A 24,090-nucleotide genomic window follows, 5' to 3' on the forward strand; every position below is an offset into this window, starting at 1 on the left:
TGAGATGCTCTCTATATATACATTTTTCTCTCAGGTGGGTATCTTGTACCCCTAATTCTACTGTCGTACACTTGTCCATTTTTACCTCTCGTCTCACTTTTTTTCTTTTGAGGTTCCGGGCACTTGCCCCTTTTTATTTCCTCGTATTTTTTTTTCTTCTTTTTTTAGAGCATTCATCTCTTGAAATAATATAGCAAGTGGTAGTAACCAAGATAACTTGAGCATTTATTTCACAGGAAATAACAGAAATAGGAGAATGTTTTTGGCTATTCTCTCCCGGATTAGGAGTAGAATATTTTTGGGTGGTTCTGGAGATGGAGATGGATGGATATATGTGGATGGTACTTCCGGAGTAGAAGTAGCATGTATGAGTGAACGTGCAAGTGAATCTTGATTTTAACCACATGACAAGCTCCTAAGGGTCTACACAGCTTGACCACACTCAATGCTCATAAGTAGTAAAGTAAATGTGTGGTTCATAGTCTAGCAAGCATGTATATATGGCTGTGGTAGAAATTTAAACTCTCATCATACAGGAACTCATCATGCAACAATTTAAAGATTTTCAAAGATAAGATTCTCCAGAATTCTAGCATCTCTAGGAACACATAAACAGCAGCTCAACCTTCCCATATCGTATCCGTTAACGACTTAGACTTTAGATCAAGTACTCTCCCCACAAGTTCAGGTTTAGAGCAAATCTTAATTAATAACAGTCATGCCTAAACTTGAGAGAGATTTCAATTTTTAGAACTAGTCATGGCAGAGCAACTATTCATCATTTCCATGTGAAAGCTTATCATGAGGGTTCATAGCAAACTTTATTTATTTATTTATTTATCAAACTAAGCAAAGATATATATAAGCTCAAAATCTTTATTTGGGTTTTTATGATTATGCATTTTTTTATTATTTGAGTAAAATATAAACGTGAGTAGAATACTTAGCTGGATAAATGGGGGTGCTCTCCCCCAAGCTGGATTTTGACGTAATTTCTTCTGATGTAGCTAGCAGGTGGTGGAGGTGTATTTGAATGTCAGCAGCACCCTGACAGCGATTAGGGTGTCCTCCGTCTTCTTTGATCCTTGAATTCTGTGGAGCTCAAATAGACAACAAAGCTTGTGGAACTAGTTAAGTGTTAGCATAAATATCTAGCCTTTATTATGTTGAGTCTCCTCAATAAATATTACTCTTTTTAGTAGGATCATAAATTTATTTTTATAATTTCATTTTTATAGGACAAGAATACATTTATTTTATTTTTATGCCACCACAGTGAATGTACTTATGGGTTTTATGCCATGAGCATACTCACATGGGGCTTACTATTTTTAACATTTTTATTTTCTTTTTAAGATGATATAAACCTCATTAACTAAGCAAACTATTTTTAAAATAATTGAAAGGAAAAAGATAACTACCAAGTTTACCTCTTGGCATGGCGTTCGGTGTTTTTAAGTCCTCCGAACGGGACTCTCCGTTTTCTCAGTCGTCCTGGGATTCGCTGGATGGCGTAGTCGGTGGTTCCGGCAGCGCCTGCTCTTCATGTATAACTATCTTCTCTCTACACACCTGACTCGGTGCTACGGTCTCCTCAGGACAGTTCTGATCAAGCTGTATGTCTTCAGACCTTACTACTTCTCCTTCATAGTCTGCTCATCCGTCCTTGATGATTTGCCTCCTCTGGTTGCGGTTGCGTCGTCTTCTTCTTGTCCTGACCTGCTTAGAGTCTTCAACTATATAGTTAGGGTCAGTAAAATAGCGGCGTACCTTCTCAGAGGGGAAGTTCATGTGGACTTCTCCGGTTCCAATGTAGATGATTGCTTTAACGGTGCTGAGGAACGGTCTTCCAAGGATGACGGGTGGATTGTACTCGTCTTCTCCCATGACAATAACCTTACGGAATGTCTGATCTGCCATCTGGAGCTGAATGTATGTCGGTTGTAGGGGCATGGTTCCATGCAGGAGCTGATAAGTGACTGCGGCCATTATGTTGACGTCAGATCCGGTGTCGTAGAGTGTCTTCTGAAAAAATATTCGTTGATTGTGCACTCGATGCTTGGAACACCAGGGTCATCCTTCTTGATCAAGAAAGGTGACTTGAGTTGACGATCTTGACCTCCTTGAGCAGCAGTGACCATCTTAGCTGACTAAGTCCACAATTGCTTGTTCCTGTTCCTCCTGTTGGTCCTTTCCTTGGTTCATGTTAGGATTGCTCTGAGATTGGTGTAGTTTTGTTCTTGAAGGAAAATGTCTCCTTCCTTCCCTTGATGTAGACACTGATCTTGGCAGCACTAGCGCGGATGACAGCTCCCTAGGTGTTCAGGAATGGCCTCCCTAGGATGATGGGTGCCCTCTTATCAGTATCAGTCTCTATCACCATGAAGTCCTGGGCATAATGTTGGCACTAGAGCCAAAGTCACAGTGTACTTCTGGGAAGTTCACCATGCCAATGGAGATCGGGATGACGGTGCGTCCTGGATCGCCTCTCTTGACCGGTAGAAGGTCAGTAATTACTACCATAATGGGGTTACTCCATTAGTTACATCCTCAAGCATCTCAGAGCAGTGATTGCCTGAGTGTCCAGTCTCTCCAGTGTGTTTGTGCTCGTAGATCTAGGTTCTTCACTTGGTGGAGTCTGGGAGTTGTAAAAGTCCTGCATATTTTGCTCAAAGTGTACCTGCTCATAGAGACAAGGCAGAGATCAAGTGCATGGGCCCTGTTGGTGGAAAACACCAATAGAACCAAAAGTGTATTTGTTCTTCTCTAACATGAAGCATTGTGAGCAAGACAAAGTTGATGGATAATAAGATCATGACTGTAGCATTTAAAACATTTGTTAGATCAGATCACTCAACCTAATGGAAAGATAATCTATTTATTCTTATGTTGTTTTTTTTATAATATATATCTTCCAAAGATTGAGTGTGCAACATTTTAACTTATATGATTAGGAGTGTTGGATCACAAAGGTGGAAGGACTAAACATATTGAATCGACTGGGTTGGTTAATCTAGAGTTGTAAATCATACATGTTTGTCCCTTTTATTCCTGTGAACGCTAGAACTAAGGAGAAGCTTATAGAAGTGAAAGTCAAGTACCTTAAGATGTTACCTTACTTGAAGAGTGATGGTACAGTATCACCTTGTGGAAGCTTTCCTTTCTTAGCGGTTGTGCATCGTGTTTGTGGTACCCTCCATGCATCATCTCTTATGAGCTATGTTTTCCTTGTGTAAATTGTTAACCTTCATGCGTCTCTCTCTTTGTCTCCAATGTGAGTTTATCTCAGGACTTCCCAGGTCGATATTGAAAGTTTTCCTGCAGGGGTTAGTCCAACAAAATATCCAATATCTGCTATAGCATACTATCGGCTCAAAGATCAACCTAGACACCATGTCTAATTTGATTTAGGAGGGAATTTTAACCTAAGCATCATGCTTAATTTAAAATCCTTTGGAAGTAAGAGCATCATTCCTAAACTAAGCACCATGCTTAATTAAGAGATAAATGAAACTACTCCAAACCTAGACATATACTAAAGCAAATATAGGTAGCATGAGAGCATTTATAGAGATCTACTCAAGTGGAGATAAAGTAGTGTGATTAGTATTTAACAAATTGAGCATGTCTCAAAGGTAGGGACAACCAACATAGCAACATGGCAAATGATGTTTTTATATAAAGTACTCCCCCAAGCTTGAATTTTGCAAAATTCAAGTTTGGATGAATTTAATTCAATATTGTATGATGATTGGTTGTACATACCTTGTGCTTGTCATTCATCCGATCTTCTTGCTCCAATCCTGGAAAGGTTAGTGACAAGAATACCCGAAGGAATATTTTTTACAATTATCCTATATGCTCAACACACAAGGTAATGTTGTAAATAATTAAAAGCTCATGTTACAATCTGATCAGTGCATGTTTTAGGACACTAAGCTTGTCCTTGGGAAACCATCAATTTATGTCAGTGAAGTGGTTTCCCCTCCAACACTGACCTATATCAAGATCAACTCAACGAGATCTGCAATATTTAATATAGACATATGCATCGACAACCGCCCTTTTAAAGTTTTTATAAATAGAAAGGAAGTGGGGGTTGGATATCTCAAATGTGGTGATGTTGGAGAGACCAATGGATTGTGAAGATGTTGCATATGAGCATGGAGTAAATGAAGTGGCTATGAAATAAATTCCATGCTCATTAATGCTTAGAGTGGAATCCATGTGGTATGGTGAAAATGATAAGGTGATTGTGGTAAAAAAAAGGAAAAGAAAAAGGATACACAGACGACTTGGTTCGAAACTAGCACAGCTACCGTTCCCCGGCAACGGCGCCAGAAAGCTTGTTGGGTATTTTAAACGCAAACAGAAAAATCCGCAAACGCACGGATACCGATGTAGCTTTCACCCGGGAGTATTCCAGAGTATCGATTTTCCACAGAGAACGTGAGTGTACTAATTAAGATCCAAGATCGCCCAAGGATAACTATATGATTATTTTTGGTGGGAAGAGAGGAAGTTTCCTGAGAGTTCTCTAGTTGATCTAAGAATCAAGATTTACTTCAAGATTATCTATATCGGGACATCAGAACACTAACCACAGAAAGAGATGAGAAGGGGGCTAGGAAGCTCCGACTACGGTCCTACAAACACCAATCCGAACGTGGTGGAATACGTCGACCGTTAGGGCTGTCACTACCCTAGGGCTACCACAACAATCCGTGGGATTGGGTGCAATTCCAGGTAATCGCAAGACTAAACACCACGTCTAATCTATTAATTACTACTCTAGCGTTATAAAGACTAGAGCACTTGATGCAAGCGGGAATCCAATAAATAACTTGAATGTAAATAAAAGTAATTAAAGAACTCAGGAATTATGAATTGAAGAACCTGGAGAATAATGAAGAACGAACCAGATGCTGCAAAAGTATAATGTTGAGGAAGATCCGACAGATCCGGCTCCTCCTCCGCTCTCCTCTTCTCTCTCCCTATTTTCTAGATTACAACTAGAACTAACTAGAACTAGAACTAGAGGAACTAGAACTAGAACTAGAACTAGATCTAGATGAACTAGAGGTAGAACTAGAAGAACTAGAGGGATCCTCTCTACTTGGATGAAGAATTGAAACCCTAACTTTGATTCTGTAGAAGAGGTATGATCTCCAGGGGCTAGTGGGGTCTGGTTTTATAGTCCCTTCAAGTGAATATGGGCCGTTGGATCAAACCGACTTAGATTGAACGGTTATCCTTAATCCTTTAGGTCGGTGGAGATCTCCCGCAAAGCAGAGTCCTGATTGGACTCAGGAGGTGGGCGGGCGCCCAGTAGGACAGGGCGGGCGCCCTGTCTCTGGCCCCGTTTCGCCTCCGCTTCGGTCTCGTGGCTTCTGGAGTCTTCTAGATGTAAGATAATTGCGCAGCACGTTAATATCTCTATGTAAACCCGACGTGTGGGCCTTTCCTCTGTATTTCCTGATAACCCCCTGCAGAAATAGACAAACACCAAAACTCGTGGAATTCTGTCAGATAAAACCCTAAGTCTAGGTGTTAGTTGCATTTGGATCCTTTTCCATGATTAGTTGATGGTTAAATGTGAGCATTAAGGACCGTCAACACACTTAGGTGCAAAATAATACAAATTCTCTCCCCCCGCTGGACGTAGGGCCTTCTCTTGCCCGAACCAGGATAAATCCTTGTGTCACTTTGCATCAACATCTGGGAAAGGGAAACACGCATAAAAATTCACTCATTGGTGTGACCCCGCGTGGGGAAAACACCGACAGTTGGCACGCCAGGTAGGGGTCCTGTGTGTTTTTTCATCGATTTCCCATTATTTTCCAGATGGCCACTCTTTCTTCACCGATTCCACGCTCCATGGTGATTTGGTTTGGGAGTCTCGAGTTCATGTCCACTGGCTCCGGCTATGACATGATCTTGCTCTCGATCAAAGGGCTGGGAGGAGCCCGCGTTGCTCCAACCTGGATGAGGGCCCCGAGACGTCCTCACCACCACGCCTCCCCGCCCAAGAAGAGGCGTGGACAGCACCACCATCGCCCATCAGCCTCGCCGCGACCGGCAGTCCATGCCAGGCAGGAGGCGGCACGAGAGCCGATAGCCCTGTCGGTGTTTTTCCCCCGGGGGGTCACACCAACGAGTAAATTTGTATGCGTGCTCCCTTTCCCGGATGGTGATGCAAGAAGACACAAAGATTTATCCTGGTTCGGGCAAGAGAAAGCCCTACGTCCAGCGGGGGGAGAGAGTTTGTATTATCTTGCACCTAAGTGCTTGTACAGGGGCGAATACAAGCATGGTATGAAGTGTGGAGCTCTACTACGTATGAGTGTGGTCTTGTGTCGTGGTCATGCCCCTTCTATTCCTGAGTCTCTCCTTTTATAGCTCCAAGGAGAGACACAGGGTACATGCGTAGATGTTAGAGTAGGGGTCGATAGCCGCATGGAGCGCTGACCTACTCGAGGCATCCGTACGGCATGGCCTCGAGCCGTCCCATCTTGATAGCCCGGTGATGATTACGCGTGCTCCTGCGTTCTGCCCTGCCCGCCACCTCGCGCTGGTTCTGAGGTCGCATGCTTGTACGGTATGGCGGCGGATCCGGCGGGGTAGCTGTGGTGTGGTCAGTCGACGCCCAACTTGTCCCTAGGAAGGGACCCTGTTCGGTCGAGGGTCGGACGCCGTGTAATATGCTGATATCTGGAGCGCTGACCTTAGGTGTCTCGAGGGGGTCCCGATTAGACGTTCCATCCTTGTTTCCTGTGTCCTGACACGCCCTGGGTCGTTCGGTGGGAAGGCTGCAAAAAGATTGATGGGACGGAAGCCTGTTCCCTATCACGCCTCCCGTGACCTGTGCGTTAGGTGGGGAAGCATCAGGCGCATTTAATGCTCCGGCCCGCGTGCGCGCGTCAGGCGGCGGATGGCGTCCTCGCGCTCGACGCCCCCCGGTTCGCATGAGCCTGTTCCGTATTCGACGGTAACCGGCGCTCGACGCCTGATCGATTCGCTCGACGCTATTTCCGTCTTCGAGGTTGCGGCCGTCGATGGCGGCACATACGTAAGATTAGAGCGTCGAATTGAGGGTCTCGACCTGCGTACGGGCAATCTCATAATGCGCATCGCTGAGGGTACCCCTTACTGATACCCTCGACAGTAGCCCCCGAGCCTCCATTTGAGCGCTAGCGCTCGAGTGGAGGCTTTGTTTTGCGGTCGAATTTCCGTGGGGGCGCGCGAGCGACCTCGCGGGGGTAGCCCCCGAGCCCTCGGAGGAGTTTTTGACTCCTTCGAGGGTTATGTTGTCTAATTCGCAGAAACGCTTTCGACACCAGTGGTGGAAGGTTCTGTTCGGCTTTGCCTTGCATGGAGGTTTCGACGTACTCTCGATAGAGCGAGCGTCTTCCACCCCGGATTGAGTTCCTAGCGGGTAGTCTAAGTGAGAACCTGTGCCCCTTTCGAGGGGGTCAGCTGTAGCCCGGAGGCGTCCTCATAAAGCAGGATCGACGTGGTCGGGGATACCAGTCTCATTCGATAGAGTCCAGCGGCTCGATGCCTCCCTTCGGGGGGATTCCTCTCGACTGTCTCGACCCTACCTTAGACATCACCAGCGAGCCCTCGAGGCGGGCCTCGATTTTCGACCACTCGCTGGGGATCCCTGACTCTTGGTGCTCGAGATCGGCTGTCGAACCCTTTCGACGGGCCAGCCATCGACCTCTCGAGACTATTGTGGGCGCATACCTTGGCTTACGAAGTAAGGAAGTGGCCGTGGCGGTTCGCCTTTCTGCCCGTTGGGCGCGCCTTTTTAGGCGGATGACGTTACGACACTGTATCGGCGGGGAATTCGGAGAGTCCGACCTGTGAGGAGAGAGAGGACTGTCAGACGGCGCATTTATGGGGGGAGTTACCTTATTTCTCGGATCTGTCCGTTGGCGGACTGCTGCCTATAAATACATCGTCGCGTCGCCGCCGTTCCTCTCCCTTCTGCCTTCTCGCTCTTATTCCCTTGTTGCCTTTGCTTTCTCGCCGTCTCACGCGCACACGCCTCCTCGAGCTGTAGTGAATCCACCGTCCCTCCAGCCGAGATGCCTGTAAGACTCGTCGCCGCCGACGACTAGCGCCCGTCGTCGATGACGGAGCGCCGGCTGTTAGAGCTTGAGAAAGAGGGACTGCTGCGCCGCCGCACCTCGCTATCGTCGCCGGAGTGGATCGCGCCGCCGGCGAGTCACAGGGGGCCTCAGCCGCCTGAGGGCTACGTGGTGTCGTTCGCCAAGTTCCACCGCCACGGTCTGGGCGCGCCCCCGAGCCGCTTCATGCGGGCCCTCTGCTTCCATTATGGGGTCGAGCTCCAGCACTTCTCTCCGAACGCCATCACCGTAGCGGCGGTTTTCGCCGCCGTGTGTGAGGGCTTCCTGGGGATGATGCCGCACTGGGAGCTGTGGCTCCACCTCTACAGGGGCGAGCTTTTCCACGCCCCCACCGGAACCACGGGCGTAAGGAAGCCCGTGCGGGCGGGATGCCTCAATCTGGTGCAGAAGACGGGGAAGACGGACAGGCCGCGGGAGTACATCCCGGTAGGGTTGTCGACCAACCACGCCGGCTGGGACTCCCAGTGGTTTTACCTGCGGAACGACGACAACCTCCTGCCTTCCTACTCGGGCCGTCTGATCTTGGAGCGTCCAGCGGACTGGACATACGGCGTCGTCCAAGCTCATCAATCTCGGCTCGACCCCCTCCTCGACGCCCTGAAGAAGCTTCGCCAAGAGGGTTTGACCGCCGCTCTCGTCCTCTCGGCCGTCCATCACCGGAGAGTTCTTCCTTTGATGTCTCGACCGTTGAGGATGGACGAGATGGGCCCTGGTGTCTCATCTCGGGACCTTGAGGCATGTCGGATGTCCAACGAGGCTCCGGCGGACGACGAAGTCGCGGCCCGAGTCAGGGCTGCAATTGCCGGTGATTTTCAGCCGGAGCATGTTAACGGCTTCCCCATGAGACCTGACGCAGGCTCGATCGATCTGGTACGCTTTCTTCTTGCGCGCAGCCTCGATTCTGGGTTTCCTTTCTCCCCTCTCTTTTTTCTAAGTCTACCTTAGTTTTGGCAGGGTCGGATTGATGTCCGGTCCTCGAGGCCTCCGGTAAAGGAGGACGAGGTCGATCGTGACAAACGGCGCCAATCTGCCGAAAAGCCAAAGTCTGCCAAGGACTCTGCAAAGAAGGGGGAGAAGAAGAAGAACCTCGACCGCCAAGCATTAGAGGCGCGTCGAGCCAAATCCAGGCAGAGGGGGGAGCCTGAGGAAGAATCCCCCAACGATGATGACGATGACGACGAGGACAGCGACGACTCTGAGGGGATGGCGTCGCGCCTCGATCGGATTCTCGAGGGCCCTCCTCGAGGCGACGTCGACGCCCCCCGGATGGAGGCGCTAGAGGAGGGTCCGAGCGGATCCCGTCGCCCTCGGGCCGACACCCCTCCCGCGCCCAAGGCGGGCCAAGACGCACCGCGCCCTCCCCCAGTGCCCAGGGAGAGCGGTCTGGCTAGGCCCCAGGCGTCGGGGCCGCTAACTCGTGGCCGCGCCGCGGCCTCTGAGAAAGGAGATGCCGGCCGTAGGAGCGCCAGTCCCGGCGCCCGCCAGGCAGGGACCGACGCGCCTAGGCCAGTACCTGCCCTCGAGGGGCCTGGAGCTCTAACGCGGGGTGGCTTGAGGCCCATTGGTCGGGGTAGCGGGAGGCGAGCCGTTCTCCCTGTGGGGTAAGCCTTTTTTGATGTTGCGGTTTTTGTCTTCCCATTCTTCCACCTTTCCTCATATGCCTACCCTTTTTTTTAGGCTAAAGCGGACCCTTGAGCAGGCCCAACCATCCATGGCAAAGAGGCTCAAGACGGGTGCCGCCCCCAAGGAAACAGGTTCGTATTTTATTTCTGGGCGTTGCGATGTTCTTGTGTCGGTTATCATAACGTCTGACCCTTACCCTTTGTTTCGTAGGCTCCTCCAGCTCCCAACCTCCAGCCGGCGTCGAGAGGGCTCCGTCTCGTCCAGCGCCTACTCCATCGCTGCCGACTGGTGGTGAGGCGCCCCAGACGAAAGCGTCAGAGGGAGCCCCCGAGCCCCCTAGATTGGGGGTCGAGGGGGAACCCATCACCATCAGCGACAAGTCTGATGGTGACAGAGCATCTGGGGGTGCCCGCCCCATGGAGGAGGAAACGTCGACCCCTCATGTCGAGGGATCAACTCCCTGGCCCGCCGGCCTCCGCACCCTCGAGGAGCAGAAAAAGAAGAGGGAGGAGGATGAACAGCGGGAGCGCGAGGCGGCGCGGCAGTCACTGGAGCAGCAGCAGCAGCAGCAACCCCAGCCGGAGGAGCAGCTGCAGCATCAGCAGGAGGAGCAGCAGCAGCAGCAGGGGCAGCAACAGCAGCAGCAGCAGGGGGGCCAAGAGGACGAGCCACACGAGCCCCCGCCTCAAGGTTTGGCCGAACCGGCGCCACTGGCGCCGCAAGAGCCCGGCGATCAGGAGGAAAATTTGCCGGTGTACGGCCCTCCCACCCCAGCGTGGCTCCTCCCGGGGGCGCCTGCCGTGATCCGGGCAGAGTCGGGGCGAGCGGACGGAGTGGTGGCGCTCGCCTGTATGATGCGCACCCCCACCGACCCCGAGTCCGAGATCAAGAGGACGATCTACGGCATGGACGGGATCGCCCCAGGGTTCCTCCGGGAGCGTTGAGCATGGGAGGACCACTTTCCCTCTGAGGAGGATGAGATTGGGTCGTCAGGGGGCAAGGACGGTACCTGGAAGACGGTGGATGACGACGGGCGGTTCCCTTGCCTCGCCGACCTGTTCTTGCGCCACGGGGGTTCCCTCGAGACCGTTGAGAACTTTATCCGCGGCGTCAAGGCGCGGGCTGATCGGGAGATGGAGAACTGGTGTCCCGATCGGATTCGTATCCGAGCTTCCACCGACCCGTCCGAGCCCAATATCTTCCTCGACGACAAGAAGGAGGTCGAGAAGTGGGAGCATGTCGAGGAGCTCCGCCTTTGGATGAAGCACGTGGTGGGGCTCCTATCGGACGTCATCAACAACGGGCTCGGGCCTGCTTATTTTGTAAGTGTTTCTCGAACTCCAATCTTCATGGTGCTTCCTGGTTTCTGTATTCTAATCCATCCGACCCTTGATTCGCAGAATATGAAAGAGACCTCTCGCATCAAGTCCAGCTTCATACACGCCACGAGGGGCGTTTGGGAGCAGCTTCCCCTCCTCAAGGATCAACTCCTCGAGTCGCAGGAAAAGCTCCTTAAAGCTTACAAAGATCTCATAGCACTCGAGGAGGAGAAGAAGGCGAGGGAGGCTGCTTTGGCCGTGGCCCGAGAGGCCTCGAAGAAGGCGGAGGAGGAGGCGATGCAGCTACGGGAGCGGGCTCTTACGGTCGAGGAGGCCGCGTCCAGAGCCCGGGAGGAGGCCCTGTCCTACAAGAGCGTCGTTGCGGACCTGGACAAGGAGAAGGGCCTTCTTAGGACCGACCTGGACTCCCTCCGCGATTCCTTCCAGAAGATGAAAGTGGCGTACGTGGACAGTGAGGTTGCAAGGGGTGCCGCCGAGGACGTAAAGAAGAAGGCCCTCGAAGACCTCGAGGCGGAGCGGGCTCGCTCTCGCAGTCTTTCTGACGACGTCGAGCGTCTGAAGGGAGAATTGCTGGAGAAGAGTGGAGCCGTTGCTCAGGCTGGCAGGGTGATCGAAGATCTCCGCGTCGCCAATACTGAGCTGGCGCGCTCCAACAGAGAGATCGAGCGTGCCAACACCAGATTGGTCGGCGAGAACACGGCCCTAGAGGAGAGCATCAAAGGTATGTTTCTTTTGTCGAATTACTTTTTCGAGGTGTGCTTGAGTTTTTCCTAAAGCTTCTTTATATTGGCTTTTGCAGGGCTCAAGGACGAACTCCTGGCCGCCCAAGCCGAGGCTCGCAACGCCAAGGCTCAGCTCGAGGCTGAGGTTGCTTTGAACCGTCGAGTGCGGACGGCGCTAAGCGATCTCTCGACCTCTTGGGAGGTCGAGCCTATGGATGAGTCAAGGGAGGATGCTCGAGGCGACGCCCTGGTCGACCAGTTGTGCTACATAGGCACGACGCTGCGAGACCGAGTGCGGGACGCCCTCCACATCGGGGTGAAGCGGGCGATGGCGGTTGTCTGCTCGGGCTTCTCCTACGACATGGAGGTGGTGTCCCATGGCTTCGTCACCGACATCTCCAAGACCGACGCGGAGAACGAGGAGAGGCTTCATGCCTTGATCGACGACGCGGAGGCTCCTGGGGAAAGGTTGGCCAAGCTCTTCGAGCCTGAGGTGCTCCCTCCTGAGGCTAGCTCGGGCGGAGGCGAGGGCGGTGAGGATCGTGTCGTGGACTGAGGCCTGCGAGCCTGCTCAGGGCGCCTGAGGCCCCTTGTATGATACTTTATTAATTCTGCTGTTAGGCGATACAATATCTTTTTGTGATTGGTAAATGCTTATTTGTCTTTCCGCTCGAGGTTCTTTTGTTTCTCTTTGTTCCTATGTTTGTATCCCTTGCTCGATCTTTGGTCAAAAAACAACCTCGATTACCTCAAGGGTAAGGAAGTGAGTAGAGTTTCCGTAGCCCGGGGGCGTGGGAGTTCTCCGGCTCGTTATCCCTCGGCCTTTGGGGGGCTCGAGGCGCCTTAGCTACTCGAACCGTGCAAGGTTTACTAAGTAAGAAAAGAAAACTTCTTGGTTTTTTCGACGCTTGGGGGGGGGGTCATCCCCCTGGTAGCCCCCGAGGGGGTGCTGACTATGATGGGTCATGGTCGGCATCCCCTTTTAACGTCGAGACTATGACTCGTAACTATTTTTGGCACAAAAAGAAGTCGCTCGAGAGAAAGACTTTATTTATTCACGCGTTCGTTTACAAAGTCTTCGTACAAAATGTAGGAACGTAAGTTTAGGACTTCTAGGGGTAGAATCGACGTAGCTGTTCGATGTTCCATGCGTTGGTGAAGATCGCCCCCTTTTCATCCGCCAATTTGTACGTTCCTGGCTTAAGGACCTCGGCCACCACATACGGGCCTTCCCAAGGTGGAGTCAGCTTGTGGCGTCCTTGGTTGCTTTGCCGGCGTCGTAGGACAAGGTCGCCTACGTTGAGGTCCCTCTTGCGCACGTGCTTGTCGTGGTAGCGTCGGAGTCTCTGCTGATATCTGGCAGAGTTGAGGAGGGCCATGTCTCGAGCCTCCTCGAGTTGGTCGACCGCGTTTTCTTGAGTTTCTTTGTTCGATTGCTCGTTGTAAGCCTTGAGTCGAGGTGACCCATACTCGAGGTCTGTGGGGAGGATAGCCTCAGAGCCGTAGATCATGAAGAACGGGGTGTATTTTGTGGCCCTGCTTGGCGTTGTCCTAAGGCTCCATAGGACTGAGGAAAGCTCCTCGACCCATTTCTTGCCGAATTTCTTCAATCGATTGTAGATCCTTGGCTTGAGTCCTTGCAAAATCATGCCGTTGGCACGCTCGACCTGGCCGTTAGTTCGAGGGTGGGCTACTGCAGACCAGTTCACACGGATATGATGCTGATCGCAGAAATCCAAGAACTTTCTGCCGGTGAACTGGGTGCCGTTGTCGGTGATGATGACATTGGGGATCCCAAACCGATGGATGATGTCGGTGAAGAAGAGGACGGCTTGCTCGGAGCGGATGTTGGTGATGGGTCGAGCCTCGATCCATTTGGAGAACTTGTCAATGGCCACCAGCAAATGGGTGTATCCTCCTTTCGCCTTTTGTAGAGGTCCTACTAAATCGAGCCCCCATACCGCAAACGGCCAGGTGATGGGGATCATCTGAAGAGCGTGGGCGGGCAGATGCGTCTGCTTGGCGTAGAACTGGCACCCATGACACAAGCGTACGAGCTCGATGGCATCCGCCACGGCCGTTGGCCAGTAGAAGCCTTGCCGAAAAGCGTTCCCTACAAGGGTCCGTGGAGCGGCGTGGTGGCCACAAGCCCCCGAGTGCAGGTCATCGAGGAGTTTTCGGCCTTCTTCTACGGTGATGCAACGTTGTAAGACCCCCGTCGGGCTCCGTCGATATAGCTCGTTGTCTTCGCCATAGATCACATATGATTTGGCCCGTCGAGCGATACGACGAGCTTCTGACCTGTCTTCTGGCAACTCGCCGCGGATAAGGCAGTCGAGGTACGGTGTGCGCCAATCGAATGGTCGGCCTGGCCGTCGTTCTATCTCCATCATCTCTTCCACCATCAAGAGCGTATCGACAACATTGGCTGGTTGGGTGGTGGTGGCGTCGACGCCAGCCCCCGTGCCTAGGTCGACGGATGGCTTGTGAAGATCTTTTGAGAATGCATCAGGCGGCACCGTGCCTCTGGTCGATGCGATCTTGGCGAGTTCATCGGCTGCTTCGTTGTAGCGTCGAGCGACATGGACAAGCTCGAGACCGTGGAACCTGTCCTCGAGTCGACGGACCTCCTTGCAGTACGCTTCCATTTTTGGGTCGTGGAAGCTCGAGGTTTTCATTACTTGGTCGATGATGAGTTGGGAGTCACCTCGGACGTCGAGGCATCGGACTCCTAACTCGATAGCGATCTTCAGACCGTTGACGAGGGCCTCATATTCTGCGACATTGTTAGATGCGGCAAAATGAATCCTGATTATGTACCTCATATGGACGCCCAAGGGTGAGATGAACAGCAGGCCGGCTCCGGCTCTAGTTTTCATGGGCGACCCATCGAAATACATCGTCCATAGTTCCGCCTGGACCTGGGTCGGGGGGAGCTGGGTGTCCATCCATTCTGCGATGAAGTCTACCAGGGCCTGCGATTTGATGGCCTTGCGAGGCGCATAAGTGAGAGTCTCACTCATGAGCTCGACCGACCATTTTGCTATTCTTCCCGTGGCTTCTTTGCTCTGGATTATTTCACCTAAAGGAAAAGACGAGACCACCGTGATGGGGTGGCCAAGGAAGTAATGCTGCAGCTTGCGACGGGCAAGGATTACGGCATAAATCAGCTTCTGGATCTGGGGGTAACGTGCTTTGGTCTCCGAAAGCACTTCGCTGACGAAATACACTGGCCTCTGAACCGGTGCGCATGTCCCTCCTCCTGCCTCTCGACCACAACCGCCGCGCTGATGACCTGGGTCGTCGACGCGACGTAGAGGAGCAGCGGCTCTGCAGGTTGAGGTGGGACCAGGACTGGTGCCGAGGTCAGCGTCTTCTTCAGTCTTTCGAGTGCTTCCTCGGCCTCGGGGGTCCAAGCGAAGCGCTCGACCTTCTTTAGGAGTCGATATAATGGTAATGCTTTTTCTCCCAGTCTCGAGATGAAACGGCTCAAAGCTGCCAGGCACCCTGTGACTCTCTGTACACCCTTGATGTCTCGGATCGGCCCCATTTTCGTGATGGCCGAGACTTTTTCGGGGTTGGCTTCGATGCCGCGCTGTGAAACGATGTATCCTAGGAGCATGCCTCGAGGCACACCGAAAACGCACTTCTCGGGATTGAGCTTGATCCGGCTGGTGCGTAAGCAGATAAAGGCAATCTCGAGGTCCTGGATCAGGTCTCCTCGTCGCTTTGACTTGACGACAATGTCGTCGACGTAGGCCTCAACCGTTGACCCTATATGTTTGCCGAATACGTGGAGCATGCAACGTTGATACGTGGCTCCGGCGTTTCGAAGCCCAAATGGCATGGTCACGTAGCAATACATCCCAAAAGGCGTGATGAAAGAGGTCGCGAGCTGGTCGGACTCCTTCATTTTTATTTGGTAGTAACCAGAATATGCATCAAGGAAAGAAAGGGTTTCACATCCCGCGGTAGAATCGACAATCTGGTCAATGCGTGGCAATGGAAAGGGAACTTTTGGACATGCTTTATTCAGACTAGTATAATCGACACACATCCTCATTTTCCCGTTCTTTTTCTTAACTAATACAGGGTTCGCTAACCAGTCAGGATGATGAACCTCCTTGATGAATCCGGCCGTCAAAAGCTTGTGGACTTCCTCGCCAATGATCTTGCGCTTCTCTTCGTCGAATCGGCGCAACCGCTGCTTCATTGGCTTGGAACCGGCTCGAATCTCCAAGGAGTGCTCGGCGACTTCCCTCGTTATGCCTGGCATGTCTGAGGGACTCCATGCAAACATATCAGCATTTGCACGGAGAAAGTCGACGAGCACAACTTCCTATTTGGGGTCGAGGTCGGTGCTGATCGTCAGCATTTTGCCGTCGGAGTTGTTGGGGTCGAGCGGGATCTTCTTGGTTCCTTCCGCCGCCTCGAAGCTGCCCGCGTGGCGCTTAGGCTCTGGAGCCTCAGCGGCTAGGGCCTCGAGCTTCGCGACGAGCTCGGTGGAGTTCTCGACCGCCTCCCCGTACTCGACGCACTCGACGTCGCACTCGTACGCATGCTCGAAGGAGGAACTGACAGTGATGACGCCTTTGGGACCGGGCATCTTCAGCTTCAAGTAGGTGTAGTTGGGTATAGCCATGAACTTGGCGTAGCCCGGGCGCCCGATGATGGCGTGGTACGTGCCTCGGAACCCAACCACCTCAAAGGTGAGGGTCTCCTTCCTGAAGTTTGCCGCCGTGCCGAAGCAGACCGGTAGGTCAATTCGACCTACTGGCAGTGCCTTTTTCCCTGGCACGACGCCATGGAAACCGCCGACGCTTGGCTGGAGGCGTCCTCTATCGATGCCGAGGAGGTCGAGGGTCTCAAGGTAGATGATGTTGAGGCTGCTGCCACCATCCATCAGCACTTTCGAGAGTCGGGTGTTGACGATGATGGGGTCGACGACGAGCGGGTAGACGCCTGGGGCGACTACCTTGTCGGGGTGGTCCTCTCGGTCGAAAGTGATAGGAGTGCTTGACCAGCTAAGGTACTGGGGCACCGCCATTCTTGCTGCAAAGACTTCGCGACGCTCCCTTTTGAGCTGCCTCATGGTTAATTGAGTGGAGGGCCCGCCATAGATCATGTAGCAGTCGTGGACGGCGGGGAAGCCGTCGTCATCTTTGTTGTCCTCCTTGCTGCCAGCCTTCTCTTTCTTGGAGTCATCATGCGTATCTTTTTTGAACCCTGGACCGTCGAAATGCCTTCTCAGCATACGACAGTCCTTGAGCTTGTGGTTGGCGCCTCCCTTATGGTAAGGGCACGGCTCCTCCAACATCTTGTCGAAGATGCCTCCATCCGGAGGGCCTCGAGGCTTCTTTCGATCCATGGCGGCGACGAGGTTGTCATCGGAATCTTCCCGGTGGAACTGCCGCACTTTCTGCTTCTTTTTATTTTTCTTGAGGCCTCGACTGGAGGTCCCATCTTCATCGACGGGCTGCTTGCCTTTTCTTCCTTCTGAGCTGAAGAAGGCGCCGACTGCCTCTTCCCCTGCCGCGTAGTTAGCTACTACGTCCATCAGCTCGTCGACGGTCTGAGGTCGATTGCGACCTAATTCCCGCACCAAGTCTCGACTGGTGGTGCCCGAGACAAACGCCAAGATGACGTCATGGTCAGGGATGTGCGGCAGCTCAGTGCGCTGCTTCGAGAAGCGTCGAGCATACTCCCGAAGAGTTTCTCCCGGCTTCTGCTTGCACTTGCTGAGCTCCCACGAGTTCCCTGGCCGTATGTAGGTCCCTTTGAAGTTACCCTCGAAGACTCTGACCAGATCAACCCAGTTGTGGATCTGATTGGCAGGGAGTTCCTCGAGCCATCGACGGGCGGTGTCGGAGAGGAAAAGGGGTAGCTGTCTGATGATGGCTCGATCATCACCTCGAGCGCCTCCTAGCTGACAGGCCAGCCTGAAGTCGGCCAGCCACAACTCTGGCTTGGTCTCTCCATTGTACTTCGCGATGCTGGTTGGGGGTCGAAATGGATTGGGCAGGGGCGTGCTGCGGATCGCCCTGCTGAACACCCGTGGGCCCGGTGGCTCGGGGGCCACCCGATCCTCGTCGCTGTCGTATCTCCCACCGCGATGCGCGCTATAACCACGCTCTTCCGCGTCTCCGTGTCGGCGGCGTCGATTTTCTTTGATGTCGTGCCGCGCATCGTGTCGACGTTGATTGTCGACAGGGAGGATGAGAGCGGTCTTTCTACCTCGAGGGGGAGGTTGTTGATGGACTGACACCTCCTCTTCGTTTAGAGGTTGTTCGTCGCGCCTCTCTGTGGCAGCTCCTCGTCGTCGAGACGCCGAACTTTCGGCTTGTTGAACCGCCGCCACCTGGAGCAATGTCTGTACTTCATCTCGAATGCGTCGGGCCTGGGAATTCGACGGCTCTGGCATGTTACGTAGCAGCATCGTCGCTGCCACTACATTCTGGCCTGCTCGAGGGAAACGGCTGACGGGTTGCTCTGGCTCTGCGTCGCCGACGATCTGTCGATGTACCTCTCGAGCGCGTCTGCGGACACTTCCGCCCAGCGGGTAGGGCAGGTCTTGCTCGAGGATTTGCTCTAGCAGGACGAGGCGCTCGCGGTCTTCGTCGAGCTTCATCTTGAGCTCCCGCAGCTGCGCGAGCTGCGCGGTCCTGTCTTCCTGAGGGGGGGGTCGACTTGTCCGTCGTTCCCAGGCGTCCTGGGGTCTTCTCGCGTCACGGGGGCTCGACCACCCGCAGCAGCATCCCGTGTCTCGTCAGTAGTTTCTACCGCCCCGTCGATGTGATAGCATTCCCTCGTAGGGTCATAGCTGTCTGTCTCGGAGTCGGAGTCCGGTTCGGCGGCGTAGAAACACCCACGTCCTTCCTCCAGCAATCGTTGCCTGAGGGAGATGATCGAGTATCGTCCGGGGCCTAGACGACGGAGGCCTCGTACTCGGGAAAGGTCCGGCAGCTCGGACGCCGACTGCCGCGCTTCAGAGCTACGTGGGAGGACCATTGGTCTTTCTACGTACGTCTGGCGTTTGGGCATATCGTCCTGGCGAGCGACGCCGCGGCGTTGTCCAATCCGAACGGCAGTGCCGCTCTTGGAGTGAACAACCCGTGTGGAAGTAGCCTAGCAGCGGTGGGGGAGAGCGCGCGAGACGTGTCACCTCCCGTCGTCGCGCGGTGCTGAGTCGTCGCGCTTGTAGCTCCGTCCCACGGTGCCGCCGACTTGTGGCCTACGCCCTGCCTCGCACGAGTTGTTGGTCGTGCTGAAGCAGAGGGGCCGCGGTGGTGCTGTCCGCGCCTCTTCTTAGGCGGGGAGGCGTGGTGGTGAGGGCGTCTCGGGGCCTTCAACCGTGCTGGCGTAACGCGGGCTCCTCCTGGTCCTTTGACTGAGAGCAAGATCATGTCGTAGCCGGAGCCCGTAGACATGAACTCGAGGCTCCCAAACCAAATCACCGTGGAGCGCGGAAACGGCGAGGCAAGAGTAGCCATCCGGAAAGGAGTGGGAAATCGATGAAAAACACGCAGGACCCCTACCTGGCGCGCCAACTGTCGGTGTTTTTCCCCCGAGGGGTCACACCAACGAGTAAATTTGTATGCGTGCTCCCTTTCCCGGATGGTGATGCAAGAAGACACAAAGATTTATCCTGGTTCGGGCAAGAGAAAGCCCTACGTCCAGCGGGGGGAGAGAGTTTGTATTATCTTGCACCTAAGTGCTTGTACAGGGGCGAATACAAGCGTGGTATGAAGTGTGGAGCTCTACTACGTATGAGTGTGGTCTTGTGTCGTGGTCATGCCCCTTCTATTCCTGAGTCTCTCCTTTTATAGCTCCAAGGAGAGACACAGGGTACATGCGTAGATGTTAGAGTAGGGGTCGATAGCCGCATGGAGCGCCGACCTACTCGAGGCTTCCGTACGGCATGGCCTCGAGCCGTCCCATCTTGATAGCCCGGTGATGATTACGCGTGCTCCTGCGTTCTGCCCTGCCCGCCGCCTCGCGCTGGTTCTGAGGTCGCATGCTTGTACGGTATGGCGGCGGATCCGGCGGGGTAGCTGTGGTGTGGTCAGTCGACGCCCAACTTGTCCCTAGGAAGGGACCCTATTCGGTCGAGGGTCGGACGCCGTGTAATATGCTGATATCTGGAGCGCTGACCTTAGGTGTCTCGAGGGGGTCCCGATTAGACGTTCCATCCTTGTTTCCTGCGTCCTGACACGCCCTGGGTCGTTCGGTGGGAAGGCTGCAAAAAGATTGATGGGACGGAAGCCTGTTCCCTATCACGCCTCCCGTGACCTGTGCGTTAGGTGGGGAAGCATCAGGCGCATTTAATGCTCCGGCCCGCGTGCGCGCGTCAGGCGGCGGATGGCGTCCTCGCGCTCGACGCCCCCCGGTTCGCATGAGCCTGTTCCGTATTCGACGGTAACCGGCACTCGACGCCTGATCGATTCGCTCGACGCTATTTCCGTCTTCGAGGTTGCGGCCGTCGATGGCGGCACATACGTAAGATTAGAGCGTCGAATTGAGGGTCTCGACCTGCGTACGGGCAATCTCATAATGCGCACCGCTGAGGGTACCCCTTACTGATACCCTCGACAAGCCCCTCGCACCACGGGCACTATGGCTCAGCGCCATAAGGATCACACAATGACGGGAGATGACGCGCCCCGCGCACTCTCCCCCACCACCAGGCTAGTTCCACATGGGCTGTTCGCCTCAAGAGGAGCCTTACCGTTCGGCCTGGACAATGCCGCAGCGTCACTCGCCAGGGCGATATGCCCAAATGCCCAGACGTACGTGGATAGACCAATGGTGTTCCCACGCGACCCTGAAGCACAGCGACCGGCATCCGAGCTACCGGATTTCTCCCAGGTACGAGGCCTCTGCCACCTAGGCCCTGGACACTACACGATTACCTCCCTCAGACAGCGGCTGCTGGAGGAAGGACGTGGATGTTTCTACGCCGCCGAGCCGGACTCCGGCTCGGAATCCGATAGCCACGACCCTACTAGGGAGTGCTTCCATATCGCTGGAGCAGTGGAAACCACCGACGAGACACAAGACGCCGTTGCTGGTGGGTGAGCCCCCGCAGCACGAGAAGACCCCAGGACTCTTGGGAATGACGGTCAGGTCAACCCCCCTCCGCTAGAGATAGAGCCGCGCAAATCGCGCAGCTACGAGAGCTCAAGGCAAAGCATGACGAGGACCGCGAGCGCCTTGTCCTGCTTGAGCAGATCCTCGAGCAGGACTGTCCTTACCTGCCTGGTGGAAGTGTCCGCAGACGAGCTCGAGAGGTACATCGACAGATCATTGGAGACGCAGAGCCAGACCAGCCCGTCAGCCGTTTTCCTCGAGCAGGCCAGAACGTCGTGGCAGCGACAATGCTGCTGCGAAACATGCTGGAGCCTTCAAACTCCCAAGCTCGACACATACGAGACGAGGTGTAGACACTACTCTAGGTGGCGGCAGTTCAACAGGCCGAAAGCTCGACTTCTCGACGTCGAGGAGCCGCCACTGAAAAACGCGATGAGCCAGCCCAAAACGAAAAGGAGGTATCAGTCCATCAGCAGCCACCTCCTCGAGGTAGAAAGACCACGCTCGTTCTCCCCGTCAACGATCAGCGTCGGCACGACGCGCGACATTACATTGAAGAAAATTGACGCCGTCGGGACGGGGACACGGAAGAGCGCGGTTATAGTGCCCATCGCGATTGGAGGTACGACAGTGATGAAGATCGGATGGCTCCAGAGCCACCAGGCCCACGGGTGTTTAGCATGGCAATCCGCGGCACGTCGCTGCCCAGCCTGTTCTGACCCCCGATCAGCATCGTGAAGTACAACAGAGAGACCAAACCGAAACTGTGGCTGGCAGACTTCAGGTTGGCCTGTCAGCTGGGAGGCGCTCGAGGCGACGATTGAGCCATCATCAGACAGCTGCCGCTCTTCCTCTCCGACACCGCCCGCAGATGGCTCGAGGAGCTTCCAGCCGATCAGATCCACGACTGGGTCGATCTGGTTAGAGTTTTCGAGGGAAATTTCAAAGGGACCTATATACGGCCTGGAAACTCATGGGACCTCAGCAAGTGCAAGCAGAAGTCAGGAGAAACTCTTTGAGAGTACGCTCGATGCTTCTCAAAGCAACGCACCGAGCTACCACACATCCCCGATCACGACGTCATCCTGGCCTTTGTCTCTGGTACCACCAGTCGAGACTTGGTACGGGAATTAGGCCGGAATCGCCCTCAGACCGTCGACGAGCTGATGGATGTGGTGGCCAACTACGCGGCAGGAGAAGAAGCGGTCGGCGCTTTCTTCAGCTGTGAAGGAAGGAAAGGCAAGCAGCCCGCCGACGACGACACGTGGAGCATGCCGCGCTAATATGTGGCCCCCGTGTTTCGAAACCCGAACGGCATGGTCACGTAACAATACACCCCAAAAGGTGTAATGAAGGATGTCGCGAGCTGGTCGAACTCTTTCATTTTTATTTGGTGGTAACCAGAATATGCATCAAGGAAAGAAAGGGTTTCACATCCCGCAGTTGAATCAACGATTTGATCCATACGAGGTAATGGAAAAGGAACTTTCGGACATCCTCATTTTCCCATTCTTTTTCTTAACTAATACAGGATTTGCTAACCAGTCGGGATGGTGAACCTCCTTGATGAATCCGGCCGTCAAAAGCTTTGGGATCTCCTCGCCAATGATCTTGCACTTCTCCTCGTCGAATCGCCGCAACCGCTGTTTCACTGGCTTGGAACCGGCTCGAATTTCCAAGGAGTGCTCGACGACTTCCCTCGGTATGCCCGGCATGTCCGAGGGACTCCATGCAAACATGTCAGCATTTGCACGGAGAAAGTTGACGAGCATGGCTTCCTATTTGGGATCGAGGTCGACGCTGATCGTCAGCACCTTGCGGTCGGAGTTGTTGGGGTCGAGCGGGATCTTCTTGGTTCCTTCCGCCGGCTCGAAGCTGCCCGCGTGGCGCTTGGGCTCTGGAGCCTCAGCAGCCAGGGCCTCGTGCTTTGAGGCGAGCTCAGTGGAACTCTTGACTGCCTCCCCATACTCGACGCACTCGACGTCGCACTCATATGCGTGCTCGAAGGAGGAGCTGACGGTGATGACGCCCTTAGGGCCGGGCATCTTCAACTTCAGGTAGGTGTAGTTGGGGATAGCCATGAATTTGGCGTAACCCGGTCATCCGATGATGGCGTGGTACGTGCCCCAAAACCCCACCACCTCAAAGGTGAGGGTTTCTTTTCTGAAGTTGGCCGCCATGCCAAAACAGACCGGTAGAACGATTCGACCAACCGACAGCTCCTTTCCTGGTACGACGCCATGGAAGCCGCCGGCGGTTGGTTGGAGCCGCCCCCTGTCGATGCCTAGGAGGTCGAGTGTCTCGAGGTAGATGATGTTCAAGCTGCTGCCGGCGTCCTCAGCTGGTCGGGTGTTGATGATGATGGGGTCGACAACAAGTGGGTAGACGCCAGGGGCGACTACTTTGTCAGGGTGGTCCTCTCGATCGAAGGTGATGGGCGTGCTCGACCAGCTGAGGTACTGGGGCACCGCCATCCTTGCCGCGAAAACCTCACGACGTTCCCTCTTGCGCTGTGTTGTGGTCAACTACGTCGAGGGTCCACCGTAGATCATGTAGCAGTCATGGACGGCAGGGAAACCGTCATCGACCTTGTTGTCCTCTTTATTACCGCCCTTCTCCTTCTTTGGGTCGTCGTGTACGTCCTTCTTGAACCCCAGACCGTCGAAATGCTTTTTCAACATACGGCAGTCTTTGAGCTTGTGGTTGGCTCCTCCCTTATGGTAAGGGCATGGCTCTTCTAGCATATTATCGAAGATGCCCCCATCTGGGGGGCCTCGAGGCTTTTTGCGTTCCATGGCAGCGACGAGATCGTCATCGAGGTCTTCCCGTTGGAACGGCCAGATCTTCTTCTTCTTCTTGCTCTTCTTGGGCCCTCGACTGGGACCTTCGGCGAGCACATAGGGTCAATAGTCGAGGCCTATGTCGACGACATCGTCGTCAAGACGAAGCAGTGGGGAGACCTGATCCAGGACCTCGAAATCGCTTTCAGCTGTTTACGCGCCAACCAGATCAAGCTCAACCCCGAGAAGTGCGTTTTTGGCGTACCTCGAGGCATGCTCCTGGGTTACATCGTTTCCCAGCGCGGCATCGAGGCCAACCCCGAGAAAGTCTCGGCCATCACAAGAATGGGGCCGATCCGAGACGTCAAGGGCGTACAAAGGGTAA

This window comes from Sorghum bicolor, chromosome 7, assembly GCF_000003195.3.
Source record: "Sorghum bicolor cultivar BTx623 chromosome 7, Sorghum_bicolor_NCBIv3, whole genome shotgun sequence".
Taxonomy (NCBI): domain Eukaryota; kingdom Viridiplantae; phylum Streptophyta; class Magnoliopsida; order Poales; family Poaceae; genus Sorghum; species Sorghum bicolor.